The following is a 24288-nucleotide window of genomic DNA, read 5'->3' as shown; positions in this document are numbered from 1 at the left end:
TTTGTGATAGGCTGGGTTACAGGGGATTGGAACTGGGTGGAGGAAGTTGGAGGGGGGAGGCTAGAGACAGGGACAATGGCTGCCATCAGTGCTGAGGCCAGAGTCTGAAAAGCTTGCTGAAGGGCCGCCTGACCAGAATGAATGCCCTCAAGGAATGCATTTGTTTGTTACAACTGCCTTTCTACACCCTCTATGGCATTCAAAATGGTAGACTGTCCAACAGTGAGGGACCTGAGGAGGTCAATGGCCTCCTCACTGAGGGCAGCAGGGGTGACTAGGGCAGAGCCTGAGGTGCCTGGGGCGAAGGTGATGTCCACCCTCCTGGATGAGCGGGCACGGGGCAAAGGCTGAAGGGCTGCTGGGAGGGCGGTGCTGGTAGGGGGGTGGCGGCTGTACCTGTAGATGCGGGGCCACAGATGTTGCCGCCACCACAAGGGAGCTCCCATCAGAGGACGAGTCCGTGTCGCTGGTGTCAGCTCCTGTCCCCGCCGTGGAGCTCCCCTCGCCCTCCGTCCCACTGGTGAACTCCGAGTCCGTAGTTTCGCCCTCCATGTCCATGTGGGATGCAGCTCCCTTGTGCTCCGGTGCCACTGCTCCTCCGCCTGATAATGCTAATGCACACAAGAACAGGGAGACCACAAAAAGGGGGGGGACGACAGAAGAAAGACATGTTGAATGCATGCATTACCGCTACCATTGGCGGACACGACGGACACAGAAGCTCCCTGCACTACATCGCGCTCTTGGGCTCCACTGTTCAATTCCAGGGAAATGGCCTACTTGGTTATGGACGACATCTGCACACATGGGTGACACAGGGGAATGACTAGGTGTACTTGGCACTCTACAGAGGTGGGGTGGGGTGCCACATGGCCTGCCTTACGGAGGGATCTTGCCTACTAAACTCGCCCTGGCCTAGGGAAACCCACAGCCCACCTCCCCCACCCAGACACCTCTACTGCGCGCTAAATCAGCAGGATGAGAGTGTACTCACCCCCATGTGGTTGCTGTGATGCCCTCAAGCGCCTATCCAACTCTGGGTACGCCACCGCCAGGATCCTGAACATCAGGGGGGTCATGGTGCGACGGGCACCCCTCCCACGTTGGGAGGGCATCCCCAGCTGTGCCTCCGCCGTCTTCTTTCTCCAGCGGCGAATGTCCTCCCATCTTTTCCGGCAGTGGGTGTCCGTCTGTGGTAGACCCCCAGGGTCTGGGCGTCCTTGGCGATGGCACGCCTAATATCTTTTTTCTGGTGGGCGCTGACCTACAGGATTTGTACAGGGGGAAGAGAAACTTATTACCAACTGCTCCGTCGCAGTTATTGGCCCCCATCCCTACCCTTGGCATGTGGCACATGCACTCACCGTCATTTCATGCACACCACACTCTACCCCCTTCCTTCTTACATCCACCCCTCTCCACACAGGCATAGCCCATACAGCATGCTCCCAGAGTACTTACCTGTTTGTCTGGAGGACCGTAGAGTAGCGTGTACTGGCGGAGGACCCCATCCACGAGTTTCTCCAACTCCTCCGATGTGAAGGCAGGGTCCCTTTCCCCAGACACTCGAGCCATTGTCTCTTCCAGACCGAGGTCACAGCAGCACTTGCAGTGTAGGTCCTCTCCTGTCGAAGATCAGGTATCGAGTGATTGAACAGATAGAAAATGGCGGTCACGTCCGCGACGGTGCGTACCGTCACCGCCGGCGTACATCGTCATTGGCTCCTGGGACCCATAGGGTCCAATGTTAACCAATGCAGCATTGCGCCGAGGTCTTCGACCGCCTACCGCGACGGTGTACAACGCCAGCGCAGTTACCTCACATCCTATTGTCCCACTTTACAGGTCAGGCCGCCGCCATTTCAGGGGCCAACATGGCTTCATTTTTATCTGCGTCACACATACCTAGGCCTGAACTCAACACACATACAGGCCACTTTTTGGATTATGATTTGTGTTCTGTGTAAGCTGTGGGTACGTACCTCTGAGTTGTTTGACTCTGTGCTCGCTGTTGTCCACTGGGACATGAGGAGATGGTGACATCCTCCGGTGTACCGACCGTTGGTGGACCTGTCTACAATGGAGGAAAGACATGTGATCATCACCTACAGGCTTGTCCGTGCCACAATCCAGGAACTGTGTACCCAGCTGGAGCCAGACCTGATGTCAGCTATCCGCCATCCCACAGGAATCCCCCCTCAAGTGCAGGTGCTGTCAGTGCTCCATTTTGTTGCAAGTGGGTCATTTCAAACAACAGTGGCCATAGCATCAGGGATGTCCCAGCTTATGTTTTCCAACGTGTTGTCCAGAGTGCTGTCTGCCCTGCTGAAACACATGCGGAGCTACATCGTTTTCCCTCAGGTGGAGGATTTGCCTACAGTGAAAGGTGATTTCTATGCCCTGGGACATATCCCCAACATCATAGGTGCCATTGATGGGACCCATGTGGCTTTGGTTCCCCCCCCCAGGAGTGAACAGGTGTACAGAAACCGGAAAAGTTATCATTCGATGAATGTACAGATGGTATGTTTGCCCGACCAGTACATCTCCCATGTGAATGCCAAGTTCTCTGGCTCAGTGCATGACGCCTACATCCTGCGGAATACCAGCATCCCTTATGTGATGGGTCAACTCCAGAGGCAGCGTGTGTGGCTATTAGGCACCTGGAAGCAAGACAGTGGGAATGGTTGTCTGGGTCTGGGGATATCCCTACAGCTTAGTGTGTTTCTAACAGTTGCCCCTCGACATTTGCAGTTAACTCTGGTTACCCCAACCTGTCATAGCTACTGACCCCAGTGAGGAATCCCAGGACAAGGGCAGAGGAACGCTACAATGAGGCCCATGGGCGAACTAGGAGAGTTATCGAACTGACCTTCGGCCTCCTGAAGGCCAGGTTCAGGTGCCTCCATATGACAGGTGGATCCTTATTCTACTCAACAAAGAAGGTGTGCCAGATCATCGTGGCCTGCTGTATGCTTCACAACTTGGCTTTTTGACGACAGGTGCCTTTTCTGCAGGAGGATGGTCCAGATGGCGGTGTTGTTGCAGCTGTGGAGCCTGTGGACAGTGAAGACGAGGAAGCAGAAGAAGAAGACATGGACAACAGGGACTCAGTGATCCAGCAATATTTCCAGTGAAACACAGGTAAGAATACAAACCTGCCTACTACATGTACTTAAACACTACTACCTCTCTACTGTCTGTCATTTTCACCCAGTGTATGGTCACTGAGTTGTCACTTTCCCTTGCGATTCACAGATGTGGGTCCCAATGTGTGACATCTGCTTTGATTCCTCATGGACTACAGCTGTGTGACATAGGTATGTTGACATTACAAATGAAAGAGCTTTTTGCCACAGTAATTGCTAATACACTGTTTCAAAATCACAGACTGACTCCAGATTGTTTTGCGTTTTAAGGGTGTTTATTTTAGTGCTCAATATTGGAGGGGGTAGCAAAATGGTGAGGGGTGATGGCGGAGGAATGTCCATGGCAGAGTCCAGTCTATTAGTCTCACAGGTGCATTGCCCAAAAGGGCATTGGAAGTGGAGCTGTGGCAGTTTAAGGATGGACAGGGTGACAACGTGGGACAGAAGGATGACATTCAGGGTGGTCTCATTTCTTGGCAGGGGTCTTGGCATCATTCTCTGTCTTTGTCCTGGATCTCAGGGACCGTTTGCGAGGTGGTTCTCCCTCTGCAGGGGGTGGGGTGCTGGTGTGGTGGTCCTGTGGCGGTGCCTCCTGTCCACTAGCGCCGGCGGAGGTGGTGGGCAGTTCATCATCCAGGCTAGTGTCAGGGGCCCCTTGTAGCGCCACAGTGTCCCTCCTGGTGTTGAGTACTTCCTTCAGCACCCCTACGATGGTGCCCCGGGTGGAATTGATGGCTCTGAGTTCCTCCCTGAAGCCCAAATACTGTTCCTCCTGCAGGCGCTGGGTCTCCTGAAACTTGGCCGGTACCGTTGCCATCGTCTCCTGGGAGTAGTGGTAGGCTCCCATGATGTTGGAGAGGGCCTCGTGGAGAGTGGGTTCCCTTGGCCTGTCCTCCCCCTGTCGCACAGCAGCTCTCCCAGTTCCCCTGTGTTCCTGGGCTTCCGTCCCCTGGACCGTGTGCCCACTACCACTGCCCCCAGGTCCCTGTTGTTGTTGGGGTGGTGGGTTAGTCTGGGTTCCCTGTAGTGGTGGACACACTGCTGATTGACGTGTTCTGGGGACGGAGGTATGGGCCCGATGGGTGGGTGCTGTGCTGGTGTTTCCAGAGGGGGGAAGCTCTGTGGTGGCCTGTGCCAGTGTAAGGGGAACTGACTGGCCCGAGGTCCCCGATGAGCCGGGCTGGTCATGTAGATCCAGTTGGACAGAGGTGCTGCCATCACTGTGGGCCTTTTCTGTTGGTGGTGTGGACATGAGTGGAACCTCCTGTCCAGTGACGTTGGGTAGGGGTCTGCAGGCTATAAAAGGATGTTTATTACATCTGTGTGTGCCATGGTGTGCAATGGGTGGGTGACCGTGTACCCCACTGCTTGCATTCCTGTGTGGGACCTTGTGTGATGATGGTTTAGGGGAGTGTATGTGCAGTGGCCATGCTTTAGTGGTGGGTGTCCATGCTTTGTTGTTGCATGCAGGGCTTGGTGTTAGGATGTGTGGTTTGTTATGTTGGGACATTTGTGAGGAGTTAGAGTGATGGGGGTGAGGGTGGGGGCGAGGGTGAGGGTGGCATGTGCTGGCATGCAGGTAGGGTGGGGGATATAATAGTTAAGATTTGACTTACCAGAGTCCATACCTCCACCTACTTCTGCGAGGCCCTCAGGATGCAGAATCGCCAAGACCTGCTCCTCCCATGTTGTTAGTTGTTGGGGAGGAGGTGAGGGTCCGCCGCCAGTCCGCTGAACCGCAAGGTGGTGTCTTGAGACCACGAAACGCACCTTCCCCCGTAGGTCGTTCCACCTCTTCCTGATGTCCTCCCGATTTCTTGGGTGCTGTCCCACTGCGTTGACCCTGTCCACTATTCTTTGCCATAGCTCCATCTTCCTTGCAATGGAGGTGTGCTGCACCTGTGCTCCAAATAGCTGTGGCTCTACCCGGACGATTTCCTCCACCATGACCCTGAGCTCCTCCTCCGAGAACCTGGGGTGTCTTTGCCGTGCCATGGGGTAGTGTAGGTGATGTGTGGGGTGATAAGTGTGCTGATATGTAGTGGTGTGTAGTGTGAGGTGCATCGAAGTTATGTGGGTGATGGTGTTGTGTGCCTGTGGATGCTAGTATTGTTGATGGTGGTGTCTCTCTCTGGCCTTCTCTCAGTAATTGTGGTCGTAGGGGTTTGTGGGTGATGTGGATGTGTGTTTTATATTGTATTGGGTGTGTGGGAGTGGTGTGTGTATGTGTATCAGGTGTGTGTATTTCGATTTGTCCAATGTGGCTGTGTTTTGGAGATGTGTGTGTATTTTGAGTGCGGCGGTGTGTACCGCCAATGGAATACCGCGGTTGAAAGACTGCCGTGTGGATTCGTGGGTCGTGATGGTGTGGGCGTATTTCTGTTGGCGTGACGGTGGAGGTTTTGTTTTTGCCAGTTTATCACTCACCTTTGGTGTGGCGGACTTGTGTGGGTGTCTGAATATTGGCGGATTCCGTGTTGTGGGTCATAATAGCTGTGGCGGATTTCCACGGCCGCAGCGGTGTGTTGGCGGTCTTCTGCACGGCGGTAAGCGGCTTTTACCACCAATGTTGTAATGACCGCCATAATTTCACTTAGGAACTAGGGTGAGAACCCAGCGAACGGTGACGTGTTATTTTTGGTTAAGTTACTTCGGATAATTTGATCGGGATACAAAAAATCTGAAGTAAAAATAATGGGAAGAGACAATACGAATACGGGAGTCAGTGGATAGAAACGGTTGAGCATCAGGGACAACAGGAGTTGTTATTAACTGAAATGAGACAGGAGGTCACCGGGGATCACCCTTGTAAAGAAGCATCAAATAGTCAAATTACATACAAACATTATGCACTGGCAAAACCAATAGTCCTACCTTTATAAAGCAAATGCGTATCTGTTGGCTTTGCCAATATTTGCCTGTAAGGTATTGTTTAAATCAAAGAAAAAAAACAAAAAACGTTTGAAGATACATGAGGAAAACACCAGAGGAAAATCAAACATCTAATAGTATTTCAAAATTGTACACTGAATTCAATGTTTTCCATCTTAATAAATTGCACGATTTATCTTTCACATACTTTTCACTCAGGAAGCTCTGAAAATGATTTGAAAAGAATAAGGAAGTGTCAGGATGTAAAGGGAAATGCTTGGCAAGGCCTAACTTACTGTACACAGGATTCCGCCATATGGTCCTTTTTTGTGGCCCAGGGAGCAGATTTATGGGTCTTGAGAACAAGTGCCCTACTGCGCATACCTTTTTGAAAAAAAGCCAACTAATGGTAAGCAGTGGGGTGGACTGTAAGCCCATAAGAAGTTCACAATAAGTCTTTTGTAACTGGACAGCTTACACTGCTTCACCACAGACGAGAGTTAAAAATGAGTGGAATTAAAAATAGGTTACAATTAAAATAAACATCAGATGTATCACATCAAGTGGGCACTGGGAGTGCTAAGTTAAGATAAAGTACAATTTCAGATAAAGTGAGCACTGCAAGTGCTAATGTAAGGCATAGTATGTGCCAACATTTTTGGCTGCCTGGTGCTTTAAATAGTTGAAGAGCCCGTGCAGTGCTATTTTAATTCTTAGGGCCTCATTACAGGTTTGGTGGGCGGTGGAACCCGCCCGCCAAACTCGTTCCGCCATCAGGCTGCCTGAGCCCTATAAAGAGTTCACCGCAGGGCCGCCCGCGAGCCCTGCTTTGAACAGGGCCTTATCATTGACACTGGCTCTTAATGCAGCCCGCTCCAATGTGGCGGTGCGGCAGGTGCAGCAGCACCCATTGCGCTTTCCACTGCCCGTAATTCAGGCAGTGGAAAGCACGACGTGGCTGTCCATGGTGGTCCCTGCACTGCCCATGGCACCCCCTTTCCGTCAGCCTTTGCATGGGGGGGCTACCGCCATGCAAAGGCTGATGGAACAGGGACTCGTAATCCCCAGGGCAATGCTGCAAGCAGCTCTGCCATGGAGGATTACAACTGCCGAGACCGCCAAGCTGTCTTCTGGCTGCACTCTGGCGGTGTCGGCGGTCCAACCATGGCGGCTCTGCCACGGTCGTAATTTCGTGGTCGGACCAGCACTTTGGCGGCGGTCCGACTGCGACCGTGACCCTGGTGCTCTGGTGACAGCTAGGGTCATAATGGGGGCCTTAGTGATAAATGGCAGCCTGTCATGGGAGCTTTCAAGGCATATGCCAGTTTTGGATGGAAATGTAGAAGCATATGCTGACAGAACAAAATGACATACACAAAGCAGCACAAAAGCACAATTATTACTTATCAGGAAACATCACAACAAACCAGTGAAAACAGAATGCAGTACAACAATTGCTGCACAATATAACACATTGCAGTAATGCATCAAAAACACAGCAGCAAAAAAAAATGGAACACATCACCACCGCTAATTTACATTTTAATTCTGTACAATGTTTTTTTTAAATGTGGAATTCAAGGGTTTTAATTTTTCTTCTGACCTGTTCAGGTTTAAAGGACTAATACCGATGTGAGACTGATACAATGTGAGATGGTGTTCAAAAGTTATGAAACGAGTTACACCTGTGTAATCAAGCATTTGCACACATCAATGTACAGTGAGTTAAGAAATCCCATTTTTATTTTAAATCATAATGGAAGACAAATTTCATGCAGGAAATTCTTTAAATGCCATCTCTTCATTTGTATGTGTAGTAAAAAAAAAAAAGAAAATCAGTCAAAAACAAGCAAAAGACAAACTAATAGGTGTTGCCTCCATAATGCAAGTACCATCATTTGCCTTTGCCAGTGTTAGTTTGTAAAGCGTTGATTAAAAGAAAAAAAAACTTCAAAGTAGCTGCTAGTGCTTAAAAATGCATACCTATATACCATAACCCATTTTGGAATGCTTTTTGAGGAAAACCATTCAAAGAAAGGCAACAGTGCATCACATTGTATGGAAGGCCACCTCAGAAAGGGTATTCTGAAACAAAAAGCATTCTAAGATGGCTGCCAGTGAATGTGGATGCATTGTAAACTAATGATGCATTGTGACGCCACGGACTACTACGGCGTCCATGTTTTGGGCCACGGTCAGGCTGTCAGTCCATGTTTCAGGACACCTGAACCGCTGCAGGCAATTTTTTGCCAATTGTTTGGCGTTCTGTGCCGCAGTGAGGCCCAGGAGGCACATCTTGTTCTCTGGGTCGCACCGCAGCCCCTGGCAGCCTCCCTGACTTTCCCTTCCTACTTACCTTACTTGGGTCCTTTTTTTTCTTCTTCTTTTTTCTTCTTTTTCTTCTTTCTTCATTTCTTCTTTTATTTTGGTCGTCCATATTGTCTCCTTCTCTGGTGGTTGTCTTCCCAGGATGCCTTTTTCCTTTTCCTTTTCTACTTGGTTTTCTTTCTCATTCATTTCAATGGGGCTTGTCCCAATCCAAGATGATGTTGTATGTTCTTTCTGTTTTGTCACTTCCTGTTTCATGGTATATAAGCACTTCAGTTTCCTCCTTCCTTGCGTTGCAAACACTTCCGTCCTGGTGGTGATCCTCGCTCCTGTTTCCAGTTTCTACTCGCTCCTGCTTTTTTTCCTGTGGAATTGATTTCTATTTTTGCCTTTTTCATTGTTTTTTCCTCTTTTTCAGGAGTTCCTGTGATGGAGATTTTTTCCCATTACTTGGGTTTTCCTCTGGGACTCCTTCTGGAGGGTACGGTCTGCCTTGGCGTTTTTCTAGTCAGCAGCACCATGGCTACTAGAGGGGGTCGCCCTTATCTTGGCCAGTCCAGAACCAGTAAGAAACCTGGCGTCCCTCCAAGTACTTCAACCTACAGCGGTAAGAGATGCACAGACCATGACAGATTGCAACACCCAACGAACCACCATTGCGTCAGAACCATGGAGGGACCACGTGATGATGTCGTAGAGAATGCACAATCCATGCTTCGTACTGTCCATAACAAGCCCAAGAACTAGAAACTTTGCACTGAGAATACTGCACTACAGCAAGCCTTAACTTCTCGACCTATGGATATACCTCCTGTGTCTACTTTGACACCACAATATTCCAGAGATCCTCATAAAGTAAAGGAATTTTTTGACTCTTTGACAGTCTTCTTTGCCTTTTAACCCTTCCAATTCTCATCTGACAAAGCCAAGGTGGGTTATTTGATCAGTGCCTTGTCTGGTCCTGCTCTAGCTTGGGCGACCCCCTTGGTATCTACTGAGGATCCTGTATTATCCAATTATCCTACCTTTCTTAAACTCTTTAAACAGATGTTTGAACGGCCCGGACTGGAGGCTGCTGCTGAAGAAGCATTATGCGATATACAGCAAGGCAATCAGGATGTTTTACAATACATAACCTGATTGAAACAGTTAGCAGCTAAGGGCACTTGGTTGGAAAGCCCTTTTGTAACCCTGTTTCATTGAGGATTGCGAGAAAAAATAAAGGATGAATTGGTGCATTCTACTGAAGTAGAATCCCTGAAAGAACTGACAGATCAAGCATTGAACATAGAGTATCGTTTGCGGGAACGTTTGATGGAAAAGCGAAGGACTCAATTGCAGTATCAATCCGGAATACCCCGTTCCACAGCCCATCATTCTGATGTAGTCCATCCTGAGGCATATAAGTCTACAGAAGAAGAACCCATGCAGATAGACCTAGTCTGTGGTCCTTTATCTGAAACAGAAAAAGAAGATAGGCGACGAAAGGGCCTTTGTCTTTATTGTGGCAAGGCTGGTCACTTGATCCGGATGTGTCCTGTCTGTCCTTTCAGACCTATGGGAAACGCCAGCTCCTGCCCCCTGTGAGGAGGAAGGGGACAGGAAGAGTAGACTAACCTTGAATGTGTTCCTCCCAAAAAAAATACCACAGCTCTGTTTATACTGTCCGTCACCTACAGTGTTTGCACAATAAAGAAGAACGGGTCTTTGCATTATTGGATTGTGGAGCAAACAGCGTATATTTGGATGAGACTTGGGCCAAAGAAAGAGGAATACCACAAGTTCCTAAAGAGATGCCAGAACATGTCCACACAGTTGATGGCTTCCTGCTAACCTCCAGACCAGTGGTAGATACCACTCCCACCCTCTGTCTGCGTTTTGGAAAACATCAGGAACACATTACCTTTGATCCAATATCCTCTCCAAATCATACCATGATATTAGGAATTCACTGGCTGACTCAGCACAACCCATATATTAATTGGGAAACAAGAACAATATCTTTATCCTCACAGTTTTGTCAACAGAACTGTTACTCCAGAAACTCTTATTGGTCCCCTAAAGGTTTAATCCTTTCTTCAAAAGATATGAGCTGCACTATTAACATGATACAGGGAGTACCAAGTTGTTATCAAGAATACTGTGATGTATTCCAGAAGCCTAACAAATCCGTCTTACCTCCACATCGGGTCTATGACTGCACCATTCCTTTGATTCCGGGAGAAGTGGTTCTGTTTGGATGGATATATTCATTGACCGAACAAGAAAAGAAGGTACTTAAAGCATACCTAGATGATAATCAACAGAATGGTTTAATCATCCCTCTTCATCTGCTGGGGCTCCTCTTTTTTCCGTTCCGAAGAAATCAAAAGGTCTGCGTCCTTGTGTTGACTTTTGTGGACTGAATAAGACAACCATCAAGGATCGATATCCTTTACCCCTTATTAGGGATATACTTGACACAGTCCAAGGGGCCAAGAGGTTTACAAAACTGGATCTGAGGGGTGCCTATCATCTCTTACGTGTCAAGGAAGGAGATGAATGGAAAACAGCTTTAGGTACTCCATTTGGCCATTATGAATACTGAGTCATGCCTTTTGGTTTAACAAACGCACCCTCAATATACCAACGATTCATGGACTCCGTGTTCTCTGATTTATTGAATCACAGTGGGATGATATATCTGGATGACATTCTAGTATACTCTGGCATACCTGAACAACATACTGAGCATGTCCTTCAAGTTTTGGAAAGACTCAGACAGAATCAGCTACTGTGAATTTAACAAAACAGAAGTATAGTATCTTGGGTTCTGCATCAATCAGACTGGAATAGCTATGGATCCAGACAAGGTACAAGCCATTTTGGATTGGCCCTCTCCCTCTTCTATTAGGGAAACCCAATGCTTCCTAGGTCTCTCCAACTTCTGTCGGCAATTTATACAAGACTTTGCCCATCAACAAAGTTTTATCACCCAGACCATCAAAGGAGGAATTCTGAAGAAGGGATTTGTTTGGACTCAAAGTGCAGAGATGGTCTTTCAAAATCTGAAATGGGCCTTTACTCAAGCTCCTATCTTACGGCACCCGAATAAAACCAAGAAGTTTATAGTGGTCACTGATGCCTCCGAAAGAGGTATTGGTGCGGTCTTACTTCAGAAACAAGAAGACGATGGCCTGAAACATCCTGTATTTTACTTATCCCATATACTATCAGAAGCCGAATGCAAATATTCTGTGTTAGAACAGGAATTACTTGCTCTCAAGGCTGCCTGTAAAGAATGGAGATATTGCCCAATGGGTATTAAAGAACCGTTCGAAGCAAGAACTGATCACCGAAATTTACAATGTCTCATAAATTTCCAGTGTCAAAATAGCCGGCAGGCAAGATGGGCTTTCTTTTTCAGCCAATATGACTTTGTAGTGACCTATATTCCTGGTTCTCTGAACCTAGTAGCTGATGCCTTATCTCATCGCTATCCAGAAAGTGCTAACACTTCCTCTCCAACAATAATACAACCTAGTCGAATCATTGGAGTTGTCCAGTCCTTTCTTGATTGTGTTAAGACAGAATACCAATATCTTCCACTTGAAGAATGGAATATCTTGAGTCCTAAATTACAAAAGAATCAGGAATACTTCTATCATCAAAACTCTCTATTTTTGCCGACCAAGAAAGTTCAGACCAAGGTTTTACAGATGTGCCATGTTTCCCCTGTGGCTGGGCATCGCAGAATCGAAAAGACGCAGAAGTTGCTCCTACTTTCTTTTTGGTGGCCTACACTTAAAATCGATGCCAAATCCTACGTAACATCATTATATGTGCTCAAACCAAGACACCGCAGACCAAGCCAGCAGGATTAATGATGCCTTTGCCTGTTCCCTCTGCTCCATGGCACACCCTGTCTACAGATTTCATACGTTCTTTACTGTATTCTTCAGAGAATCATGTCATTATGTTAACTGTTGATTCATTTACCAAGAAGGCGCATTACACAGCTTTAAAGAAATTGCCTAGAGCCAAAGAAATGAGCCATATTTTCATGCAAGATATCTTTCGTCTACATGGCCTTCCACAAGTAATCATTTCAGATCGGGGAGCCCAATATGTGTCACGTTTTTGGAAGGCTTTTTGTTCCTCATTACACATAGATGTCTCCCTTTCATCAGGATTTCATCCACAGACTAACGGTCAAACTGAACGCTTGAATGAGGAACTTCAACAGTATTTACGTTGTTTCTGCAATCAATCAATCAATCAATCAATTTGTAAAGCGCGCTACATACCTGTGAGGGTTTCAAGGTGCCGGGGGGGGGGGGAGAATTGTGCTGCTACTGCCCGAAGAGCCAAGTCTTGAGGAGTTTTCTGAAGGAAAGAAGATCCTGGGTCTGTCGTATATCCAACGGGAGGGTGTTCCAGGTCTTGGCGGCGAGGTACGAGAATGATCTGCCGCTGGAAGATTTGTGCCGGATGCAGGGGATGGAGGCGAGGGCGAGGTTGGCGGAGCGGAGTTGCCGGGTGGGGGTATAGAAGCTGAGTCTTTTGTTCAGGTATGTTGTTCCGGTGTTGTGGAGTGCCTTGTGTGCGTGGGTGAGGAGCTTGAAGGTGATCCTCTTGTTGACGGGGAGCCAGTGCAGGTCTCTTAGGTGGGGGGTGATGTGGCAGTGGCGAGGGATGTTGAGGATGAGTCGGACGGAGGCGTTTTAGATGCGTTGGAGGCGTTGTAGGAGTTTGGATGAGATACCGGTGTAGAGGGCGTTGCCGTAATAGAGTTTGCTGCTGACGAGGGCCTGGGTTACTGTTTTTCTTGTTTCTGTTGGGATCCATTTGTAAACTCTGCAGAGCATGCAGAGGGTGTTGTAGCAGGAGGAAGAGATGGCGCAGATCTGCTTTGACATGGAGAGTGAGGAGTCGAGAGTGAGGAGTCGGGGGTGAAGCCCAGGTTTCGTGTGCTGACGGTGGGAGTCGGTGGGGGACCCAGTGTGGTCGGCCACCATGAGTTGTCCCAGACGGAGGGGGTGCGACCAAGGATGAGGACCTCTGTTTTGTCCGAGTACAGTTTTAGCTGGCTGTCTCTCATCCAGTCGGCGATGGCTTTTAGTCCCTCGTGGAGGCTGGTTTTGGCGGTGTGCGGGTCCATGGTGAGGGAGAGGATGAGTTCGGTGTCGTCAGCGTAGGAGATGATGTTGAGGTTGTGCTGACAGGCCACTAGTGCGAGGGGGGCCATGTAGATGTTGAACAGCGTCTAGCTGAGGGATGAGCCCTGGGGTACGCCGCAGATGATGTTGAAGGCTTTGGATTGGTACGGGGAGGCAGACTCTTTGGGTTCTGCGGGCAAGGAAGGATGCGGTCCATTCGAGGGCCTTGTCCTGGATTCCTGCTGCGTGGAGGCGGGATTTAAGGGTGTGGTGGCAGACGGTGTCAAAGGGAGCTGATAGGTCTAGGAGGATGAGGGCTGATGTTTCTCCATTGTCGAGGTGGCTTCTGATGTCGTCTGTGGTGGCAACGAGGGTGGTTTCGGTGCTGTGGTTGATACTGAAGCCGGTCTGGGAGGGGTCGAGGATGTTGTTGTCTTCGAGGTACCGGGTGACCTGAGTGTTGACGGTTTTCTCGATGACCTTTGGAAAGGGAGCAGAGAGATGGGCCGGAAGTTTTTCGGGTCCTTGGGGTCCGTCTTTGGTTTCTTGAGAAGGTAAGTGTAATGCCACACAGAGCGACTGCTCTGATTTCCTTTCTTTAGCTGAGCTTTCATATATGAACACGGTGCATAGTGCAACAGGATCAACACCTTTTTTTTTGCACCTACGGCTTCCATCCCAAGACCTTCCTAACAATACTTTGTGCACTACCTCCAGTTCCTGTTTTCACCTAATTTGCTCGGCGACTCCACCATATTCAGGACCTGATCCGTACCACTCTTCTGGCTTCTAAACAAACTATGAAAAGTAGGGCTGCCAGCTGACGTCGGGTTGCACCATCTTACCAGCCTGGAGACAAAGTATGGCTTTCTTCCAAATTTCTGCCTTTTCATTTTTCTCAAAACAAATTCAAACCCCGCTTTTAGGGTCCTTTTCGAATACTCCAATTATTGAACCCAGTTGCTGTTCGACTATGTTTACCTCAGACTTGGAAAGATAATCCAGTTTTTCATGTCTCACAACTCAAGCCTTTTGTTCCTCAGCCTCATCATAGGCGTTTTCAATGTCCTCCTCCTCTTTCTGTGGATGGCCATCCTGAACATGAGGTACAGGAGATCTGTGATTCACACATTCTTCGGAACAAGCTACAATGTTTGATTCACTGGAAAGGTTATCCCCTCAGTGACTGTTTATGGAAAGATGCTTCTTCAGTTCATGCATCCCATTTGATTCGCAGTTTTTTTTCTCTTTTTCCACACAAGCGTGGGGCGTCGGGGAAGGGGCCTACTGTGAGGCCGCAGACTACTGCGGTGTCCCTTGTTCGGGCTGCAGTCAGGCCAGCAGTCTGCGTTTCAGGACGCCGGAACCGCCGCAGCCTGTTTTTTGGCAATTGTTTTGTGTTTTGTGCCGCAGTGCGAACCAGGAGGCACACTTCTTGCTCTGTGTCACACCGCGGCCCCTGGCAGCCTCCCTGACTTTCCCTTCCCACTTACCTTACTTGGTTTCTTTTTCTTTTCTTCCTTTTTCTTCTTTTTCTTCATTCTTCATGTCTTCTTTCTTCTTAGTCGTCCATATTGTCTTCTTCTGTGGTTGTCTTCCCAGCATGCCTTGTTCTTATTCCTTTTCTACTTGTTTTTCTTTCTTATTCATTTCTATGTGGCTTTTCCCAATCCAAGATGGTGTTGTACGTTCTTCCTGTTTTGTCACTTCCTGTTTCATTGTACATAAGCACTGCTGTTCCTCCTTCCTTGCAATGCAAACACTTCAGTCCTGGTGGTGATCCTTGCATCTATTTCCAGTTTCTACTCACTCCTGCTTTTTTCCCTGCAGAAATGATTTCTATTTTTGCCTTTTTCATTCCTTTTTCCTCTTTTTCAGGAGTTACTGTGATATAGTTTTTTTTCCATTACTTGGGTTTTTCCTCTGGGACTCCTTCTGGAGGGTACAGTCTGCCTGGGTGTTTTTCTAGTCAGCAGCACTGTGGCTACTAGAAGGGGTTGCCCTTATCTTGGCCAGTCCAGAACCAGTAAGAAACCAGGCGTCCCTCCAAGTACTTCAACCTACAACGGTAAGAGACGCACAGACCGTGACATGCATGTACACGTATTGTGATGTTCCAGCATAATTTTGGCTTTTTTGTTTTCACGTGTAATTCACCATTTGAATATGGCCGACAGCCATTTTCAAGCAATAAATGAAATAACAAAAAATATGCGTGGGAGCATGCACAAAAAGAAAAGAAGCAAGCTGCCAGGTAGTAATATGCAGCTGCTGGAATTGTATTTAAAACAACAAAAATTTAAGAATAGGAGCAGGATGCAAGGGAGAATAAGCAGGCATTGAAAGAGAAATGTAGGTGCACTGATGCACGAGGGAACGAAAGCAAATGGCCTAGTAGCAATGTGAAGATGGGAGCAATGTGAATTTTGATTAAAAAAATAACAATAATTGAGAAAAATTTAAAAAGGAGAAAATAATAACTGGGGAGGGGGTGGTGCTGATCATAAATCAAAACAGAGAGAGAGGAAAGTCATGTACTCCCATAGAGCACTGATCGTTAAATAAATAAATACATCCCTGAGCAGTGGAAGGATACAAATCAACCAATCAAAAGGTTGGTTAAATATTGCAAATGAGTCGGGACAAACATAAGACTAGGGATGAGCCTGTAATTGACCGAGACGATAAAGCTAGCCAATAACGAGCAGAGGGAAGCCCAAAACTCACTCTGTATTATTGTAGTAGATACAATACATCTTCAACAGCAGACAGTTAAAGATATCTGCAGGAAATACCTAAAAAAGGGAACCACATTAAAGCAGGATGACAGGAAACCATCAATACTATCAAGACAAACAAGCTTACCACTGCTTAAAAATCTTCTTTTAGACTTTCTATAAATAGGAGGTATGGACTAAATAATTACCTTCCTAATATCTGTTCACAAATTCATAGACCAAGAATCATTATGACACAAGCACCTACCATAAATCTCAATAAAAATGTATTATACACAGGACATGTTATACTTTATTACCAATTCAACCATTTTTTAAACAACATTTCATCCCAATTCAATAAATATTTATTTTAAATTCTTGCCTCGCGTTGAACTGGTCGCAACGGAGCTGAGCTCTGGCAAAGGACCCAATGGAGATGGTGCAACTGTGAATCAAGGCCCCAACCTGGGCGAGGTGACTGGCCCTCGGTGTCCCCAAGACCGGGGGGTAGGAGCAGCAAGCGATGAAATGCCCACAAGCAAGGTTTCAGCTGTGTGGTTGCCACAGCTCGGAGATGGATCAAGAGGGCCAAAATGGTGGTGACTGTGGCCCCCTGAAAAGGAGACTGCAGAGGAGCTGGTGCACCCCAAAGAGGGTCTAAAAACCAATGGAGGAGACCCACCCATAGTATGGGGCACAAGTACAGTGGCCTGAGGGCTCCAGGGGATGTGCTCATGTGATATGGTCAGGCACGCACACCAACACAAAGACTTGGCGGTGCCTGGCCACTGGCTATTCTTGGAAGCTGGCCGCAGCAACCCAGCCTGGGATGAGGAGGCAGACTGGGTGGTTGGAAATGGCTGGGCCACCCGAAAGGAGAGAGCAGAGAAAGTCGGCTGCATGCCCCCCCTCCAATTGACAACAAGTGTCAGCCCGCAACCAGCTGGAGGAAACAGGATTGGAGGCCTCAACAACATTGGGGATCAAATCCACAGCTGCAGAGTCAGACAAGAGGCAGCAAAAGGAAGATGCGGAAGGAGGTGAGCCAGGGGTGTTCTTGCCTGTAGGGGGTTACAGGTACCTTTTGGGGTCTGAGGGAGGCCCAGTTGTGGCTGAGGAATGGACTCCTGGGAGCTGTCACTGGGGCAGACAGGTTGAGCCGGCACTCCAGAGGTCAAGTGGCAACCCTTGCAACAGCGTCCCTAGTAGCATGGTCAACATGGTAGTAGCAGGAAAAAATGAGAGAGCAGGGTGGAGCCCAGCTGCAGAGACTCTCGAGGCAGCCACCTTTCATGATTAACCAGCTCACAGAACAAGTGGAGAATGTTGATTACAACACAATAATGTGCGATTTGTGGGGCTCCTGGAGAGGGCATATGGTCCTAGCATAGAGCTCTACCTGGAGAAATTGCTAAGGTCAACAGTGCTTGGAAGCAGGGCCTCCAACCTGTTCACAATGGAATTGGCACTTCGGGTGCAGAGTCCAGCACCAGCACCAGGCGCATTGCCTGGACTGGTGGTGGCCCGACTTCTGAATTTCAGAGACTGGGATTATATCTTTCTGGTGGCCCGGGCACACGGCCTGAGGGAACTGGGGGAAGGCAAGGTAAAGATATGCACGGGCTATATAAATATGGTGGAATGCCAAAGAGTGACTTTCCTTTCAGTAAAACATCATCTAAGAATGCTGAACCTGAAATATACACTGTTCTCCCCCACAAAACTGAGGATAAATGACCAGGATGGGTCCCATTTCTTCAACTCAGCAATTGAGATGTAGGACTGGTTGGAAAAGAAGGGGCACCCGATCCCAGAGCAGCGAGAAAGTGGACATCAAAGGGGATGGCGGACACATGTTCATGCAAGGCACGCAGATTCAAGTTTCAGTCTTGACTATGGAAAAAGAACATTCCAACATGGTTCATAGATCTCGACAGAGGGGACATACGTCTAGATGACCGACCACAAGTTTGTCCCTCAAGATACTTTCTTGTAATGTGATTGAGCTGTGCAACACGTTCAAGAGAGGTATAGTTTGGAAATATTTTTCCAGGCAGGACCCGGATATAATTGTACAAGAAAACCACCTGGTGGGTAATTGTGGTTGGCGGATCTGGCGGCGGTCCATGGACGTAGAACGGGGAGGACCTTGTGCTGGCATCCTGTTACATTTGCCTTGTTACCTACAACCGGGCCTGCAGTCAACGGCACTGGATAAACTGGGGGACCAGATAGTGGCGCTCCCAGAGACACTCCTGTTTATTGGGGGAGACCTAAACCTATCGACGAGCGGTGAAATGGATCGTGTGATGGCTAATGGGAAAGATCTAAGACAGACCTCCGCTTTGCCCAATTCCTAGCAGCTTTGGGGTTGGTTGATTTGTGGAGGGAGGAGCACCCAGAGACTCAGCAATACTCCTACGCTACTAACACAATGTGCTCCTTGTCCAGTCGGGACTACCTGCTGGTCCCAAACCCCCACACTGCCTTTTTGCTAAGAGGTAAATCCAACCAAACTCCTATCGTTACATACTTGATCACCTCCACCACAAATCAGATAGAAGTATGGAAACTTGGGGCCACATGTACGAATATTTGATTTTGTGACTCGCAAATTGCGAGTCTTAGCGAGTCACAATTTGCGAGTTGCAAAACCTGATTTACAACAGTGTCAATGACACTGTTTGCGATTTCCAATGGGGTCGCAAAAGACCTATCTCATAAATATTCATGAGGTAGGTCGCAATTTGCAACCTGATTGTGAATGGCCTCCCTCACAGGGATGGTGGCCTGCTGGGGACAGCAGACCACCATGTCTGTGACTGCTCTTAAATAAATCAGTTTTTTTTTTTTTTTTAAATGCAGCCCGTTTTCATGGGACCAGTGCCTGCTCTGAAAAAATATTTTCGTTTCCATTCACAAAGGGGAAGGGGTCCCATGGGGACCCTATCCCATTTACGAATGGGTTAGCACCAATTTGAAACTGGTGATAACTGCGATTGTTTTGTGACCGCATTCACAGTCACAATAAAATCCTACATCGCACTGCGACTTGCCCCTTCCTAATTGCGACTCACAAACCTATTTTGCAATTCGGTAAATAGATTACCGAATCGTAAAATAGGGTTTGTACATACCAAAATGCTTTTTTCTTGTGGCAAACGCCACGATTCTGTTAATCGGGCCATTTGCGACAAGAAAAATGGTATGTACATCTGACCCTTGATCCTTGGGAACTGACAGACTGGAACATCTGACAGCTTGTAACTGAGTCTGCGACTAACTACTTCCCAGACAACAAGAAAGCAAGATAAAACTGTATAATTTATGGAATAAGTATGAATATTTAATACAAATACCAATTGATTGCTAAAGAACACAGGCCATGGCATGGGTTAGCAGTCAATGAGATTCACTGGACTGGAAACTGAACAGTGACATGGCCAGTCTCAGATTTAGTGTATCCCTTAGATGGCATGTGGCAAATATGTAAAGTGTAGAAGAAGATTGACATGCAGCTGGCCTGATGATTTGAATATCAATCCCATGAGAAGCATATGTTCCACACATACTACATAAAAGACTGGCGGAATATATTATTTAGCACATCATAACCATGGAAGTGAGTGAAAAAGGTAAAATGGTAACAATTAGTGGGGTGCCATCATCCTAGGGAGTATCATTAAACAAAGTGCATGGTTGTGATATAGATTTGCCAGAGATCTCTGCAAAATGTGTGGTGTTTTGGAGCACTCAGTGAAAAATTAGTAGCTTATTAACAGGGTTACTATTTTGACGCGAACCTGAGGAGGCCTGTTAGCACAACATTTAGGCTGCCCAGAATGTTAATTGCTACTAAAATGTCTTTTAGGGAAAAGTTACTAACTTGTAACAAGAGTTCCACAGCTAACCCTTTGCATGCTGATAACAGAACCGTTCCGTCCTGGCACACGCTCACAGGGAAAGCCTGAATGTGTTTTTTGTAAATGGTGTAACAATAGCAGCATGTTTAGCTTCTGTTTTATTGTGTGTGAAATTCTCCTTGCATGTGTGCACAGTGTGTATTGTGCTGTCTTGTAAGTATTTTTTATTGTTTTTGCTTTCTAGTGGGATATCGTTGGTGCTTGCTGTGTCTGTGCAGAGTAGGTGCTGGTGAGTCTAGCTGTCTGTGACAAGTGAGTGGTATTGTTTTTGAGTAATTAGGTCTTTGTGATAAAACCACACTTTGTTTAATACTTATTTTACACTGTGTTGGTTATTGTTGACTTATTTGTCAAGTTACTTTTATTAGTAAGGATTATGGCTAGTCGCAGGATAACCGCTCAGCAGGTTATTAGTATGTTTTTTGTATTTTCCTCTCAAAGTGATTATGAGACTGACTGCATCTGTGGCAGAGGAGGAAGGGCAAGATTCTGGCAGTGAATTTTCTGTCCTAGAGTGATCATCTGATGATGGAGACACTCCCAGTGTGGAGGAAGTGCCTCTTTTAGGGAGGACACTGATGTGCTGATAGTGGCACAATGAGCACCTGGATTGCAGTCTGGTGCTGCAAGGCTTCCCATTGGAAGAGCTGACCTCTGGGTTGCCCCAAACATAGTGCAGCCAGCCTTGCCTGCCTTTATTCGTGCTGCAGGGTATAGAGTGAATACTGAAAACTTAATGCCTATAAATTTTCAGTTGTTTACAGACAATGTATTTTTGGATGAGATTGTTGAGCAGACTATTTGTATGCTGAACAGTATTTGAGGGACAACAGTTCCAGACTTAAGCCCCACTCTAGAGCTAGCTGGTGGACTCCCACAAATCTGGATGAGTTGAAGAAGTTTGTGGGTTTAATATTTTTGATGGGCTTGACAAGGAAGCTGTTGCAGTCTTCCTATTATTCTGCTACTCTCTTGATGGCAACAAATATATTTCCTGAAACCATGAATTGTGTTCTGTACTTGTTTCTGCTTTGAATGCTACATTGTGTTGATAATGCTTTAGCGTTGCCACGAGATCAGACTGATTGTGACTGTCTTTTTAAGATTCGACCTGCCCATGATCTATGTTCCAGGGAAAGAAATAGCTGTGGATGTGTTTTTGTTCGTTTTCAAGGGCCATTTGGTTTTTAGGCAGTACATTCCTAGTAAGAGGGCACGTTATAGAATTAAGATGCATATGCTGTCTGAGAATAGGAATGGATATGTCTATAACTTTATGGTGTACATGGATAGGGATTCAGGTAATTATCCCCCTGGTTGTCCATCCACTTTTGGAGTTTGTTAAACAGATTTTTTTAGTTTCTCATTACAATCATACAGGTACATTGAATGTAGAGGTGACCACTTTCCTTACAACACATGTTGAAATGAGTATTGTACACTAGGCAGTTATCGTTTGGCATGATTGTCGCGATCTTGATATTCTAAGAAAAAGCGGCCCAGCTTTATCGGATACTGTATCCCTATTCCCTACTCTGACTGTCAGATGCAGGTGCCTAAAGAAAATAAGGCCTTCATTACAACCCTGGCAGTCGGTGTTAAAGTGGCGGTAACACCGCCAACAGGCCGGCGGTAAAGAAAATGGGATCACGACCACAGCGGGAACCGCCAACATAGACAGCAACTTTAACACTCTGACTGCCAGGGTGGTAGCAACAAACACCATGGCGGGCACCGCCAACAGACAGGCGAAAGACAATGTACTGACCACTGTATTATGACAGGCCAATCTGCCAGCTTTTCCGGGGCGGTAGCACGGTGGAAACAGTACACTGAAGGGGAACCACTCACCTTTCCACACTCAATGAAGAACCAGGATGCCATGGAGCCTGAACTTCAGGTTCTCCCCATGTTGTTGTATCTACACTAGGAATTAGAAAGAAGGCGGCTGCGACAACGACGGTAAGTACTGCACCTAACACACAGGGGAGGGCGGGAGGTAAAAGAGTGACACACACACGTGACACCCTCACCCCCACCCTCACCCACAACACCATACACACTAACACATCCAACAACATTGCAGATACACCCCGTAACCCCCTGGAAGAACGCAAGGTCAAAAGGAATTGAGTTCAATCAGTGATATTTTGTAACATGCAGATACAGCAAACAAGTATAACAAAATCAGTATATACAAATATTGACATTATGTACAGAAGGCCGTACACTGTCCCTTGTAAATGTCCGTGGACGAGTGGGCCCAAAAACCATGGGCAAAGCCCACACTTGACTCCTGCCTCAAAACGGAGAAAACACTGTAGGGGGATCAGGTCGAAAAAAACACAGGCACCTCAGGGGCAAGGGGAGGGGGAGGCACCTCAGCCGGAAGATGGTACTACGCCACTGCTCCTGGAGGGGGCAACATGCCCACAGCAATGTCCTGGGGAGTGCAAAGCCACAGTCTCTCAAGTGGGTGGTTTGCCCACTGCTTGCTCCTGGGGAGTGCAAAGCCGTAGTCTCTCTAGTGGGTGGTTTGCCCACTGTGTGGTCCTGGAGAGTGCAAGGCCACAGTCTCTCAAGGGGGTGATTTGCCCACTGCTTGGTCCTGGGGAGTGCAAAGCCACAGTCTCTCTAGGGGGTGGTTTGCCCACTGCTTGCTCCTGGGGAGTGCAAAGCCACAGTCTCACAAGTCTCTCAAGTGGGTGGGTTGCCCACTGTTGGTCCTGGGGAGTGCAAAACCACAGTCTCTCAAGTCTCTCACGGAAGTGGGTTGCCCACTGCTTGGTCCTGGGGAGTGCAAAGCCACAGTCTCTCAAGTGGGTGGGTTGCCCACTGCTTTCTCTTCTGGAGTGCAAAGCCACAGTCTCTCAAGTCTCTCAAGTGGGTGGGTTGCCCACTGCTTGGTCCTGGGGAGTGCAAAGCCAGTCTCTCAAGTGGGTGGGTTGCCCACTGCTTGGTCCCGGGGAGTGCAAATCCACAGTCTCTCAAGGGGGTGGCATCTCCACTGGTTCTGGAGCCCAGTTTGCTTCATCCTGCCAAGGATAGGGGGAGTGGATGCATTTCTCGACTAGTTCTGGAGGGGGCTTGGTGCCCACTCATGCTGCACTTGGGGTGTGGCAGTTCACATTCCCTCACCTGGGTGTCTGAGGCACGAGATTTGCAGGGAACAGTTAGTATGATACTCCATGGAGGCAGGGCCCAAGTCCATCCTGCGGCGACTAAGGCTGCATACTGGTGTTAGTGCTGGAGGGGCTGCTTCCAGTGGTGGTGGGAGGCTCCACGCCTTCTCCTGTAGCCTCGGATGGCTGCCCACTGGGGATGCTACTGCTGACATTTCTTGTGGCAGCGGCGGGGCAGGTGGCAGTGCATGTTGTGGTGCAGGTGCTGTCCATCGTGCAGGTGCTGGTAGTGGTGGAGGGAGGCACCAGCCCGTCTCCTGCAGCCTCGGATGGATGTCCACTGGGGATGCTGCTGCTGACAGTTGTTGTGGCAGTGGCGGGGCACGTGGCGGTGCTTGTGGCGGGGCTTGCCGCGGTACAGGTGGCGGGGCTGTCTGTTCTGATGGTGGGCACCAGGCCCTCACCTGCCCCTTCCTCACATTGGCAGATGCTGCTGGGACCTTGGCACTAACAGCCTGAGTTTTGGAGGAGGCCTTGCTGGGTGGGTCTTGCGCCTTGGCCGTGCTGCATGCTGGCCCCTTCTTCACCTTGGCAGGTAGCGGAATGGGTTGCTCCTTTGCAGGGGTCGGTGGCACACTGCCTGGCCTGACGGGTGCCCCCTTTGATCCTCTGGGAGTTGCAGTGACCACAGCAGACGCCGACTTGGTGGCTGAGGTGCTGGCCTGGGATCTGGGCACTCTGGCCCGAGGGAAGGACAGGGGGGGAAGGGGTAGGAAGGAGATCAACGTTAGCCAGGAAACATTTTTTAGACACACTAGGATGGGAAGATGGAGAGGGTATGGGAGTGGAGGAAGAGGAAGTGGTTGTAGGAGGTGTCTGTCTGCTGAGTTTGGGTTAAGGTGAATGGGCTGGATGCTGTTGTGAGGTAGATGCCTATTGTGTGGGTGCTTGCGTTTGTGTACTTTGGGAGGAGGGGTCACAGACACACTGGGAGAGGACACAGGGGACGTGGGCATGGTTGTGGGGGTGGTGACTGC

The sequence above is a fragment of the Pleurodeles waltl genome, chromosome 12 (genome assembly GCF_031143425.1).
Source record: "Pleurodeles waltl isolate 20211129_DDA chromosome 12, aPleWal1.hap1.20221129, whole genome shotgun sequence".
In the NCBI taxonomy this organism is placed as follows: domain Eukaryota; kingdom Metazoa; phylum Chordata; class Amphibia; order Caudata; family Salamandridae; genus Pleurodeles; species Pleurodeles waltl.
The sequence above is the reverse complement of the archived record's forward strand: the minus strand, read 5'-3'. Positions refer to the sequence as shown.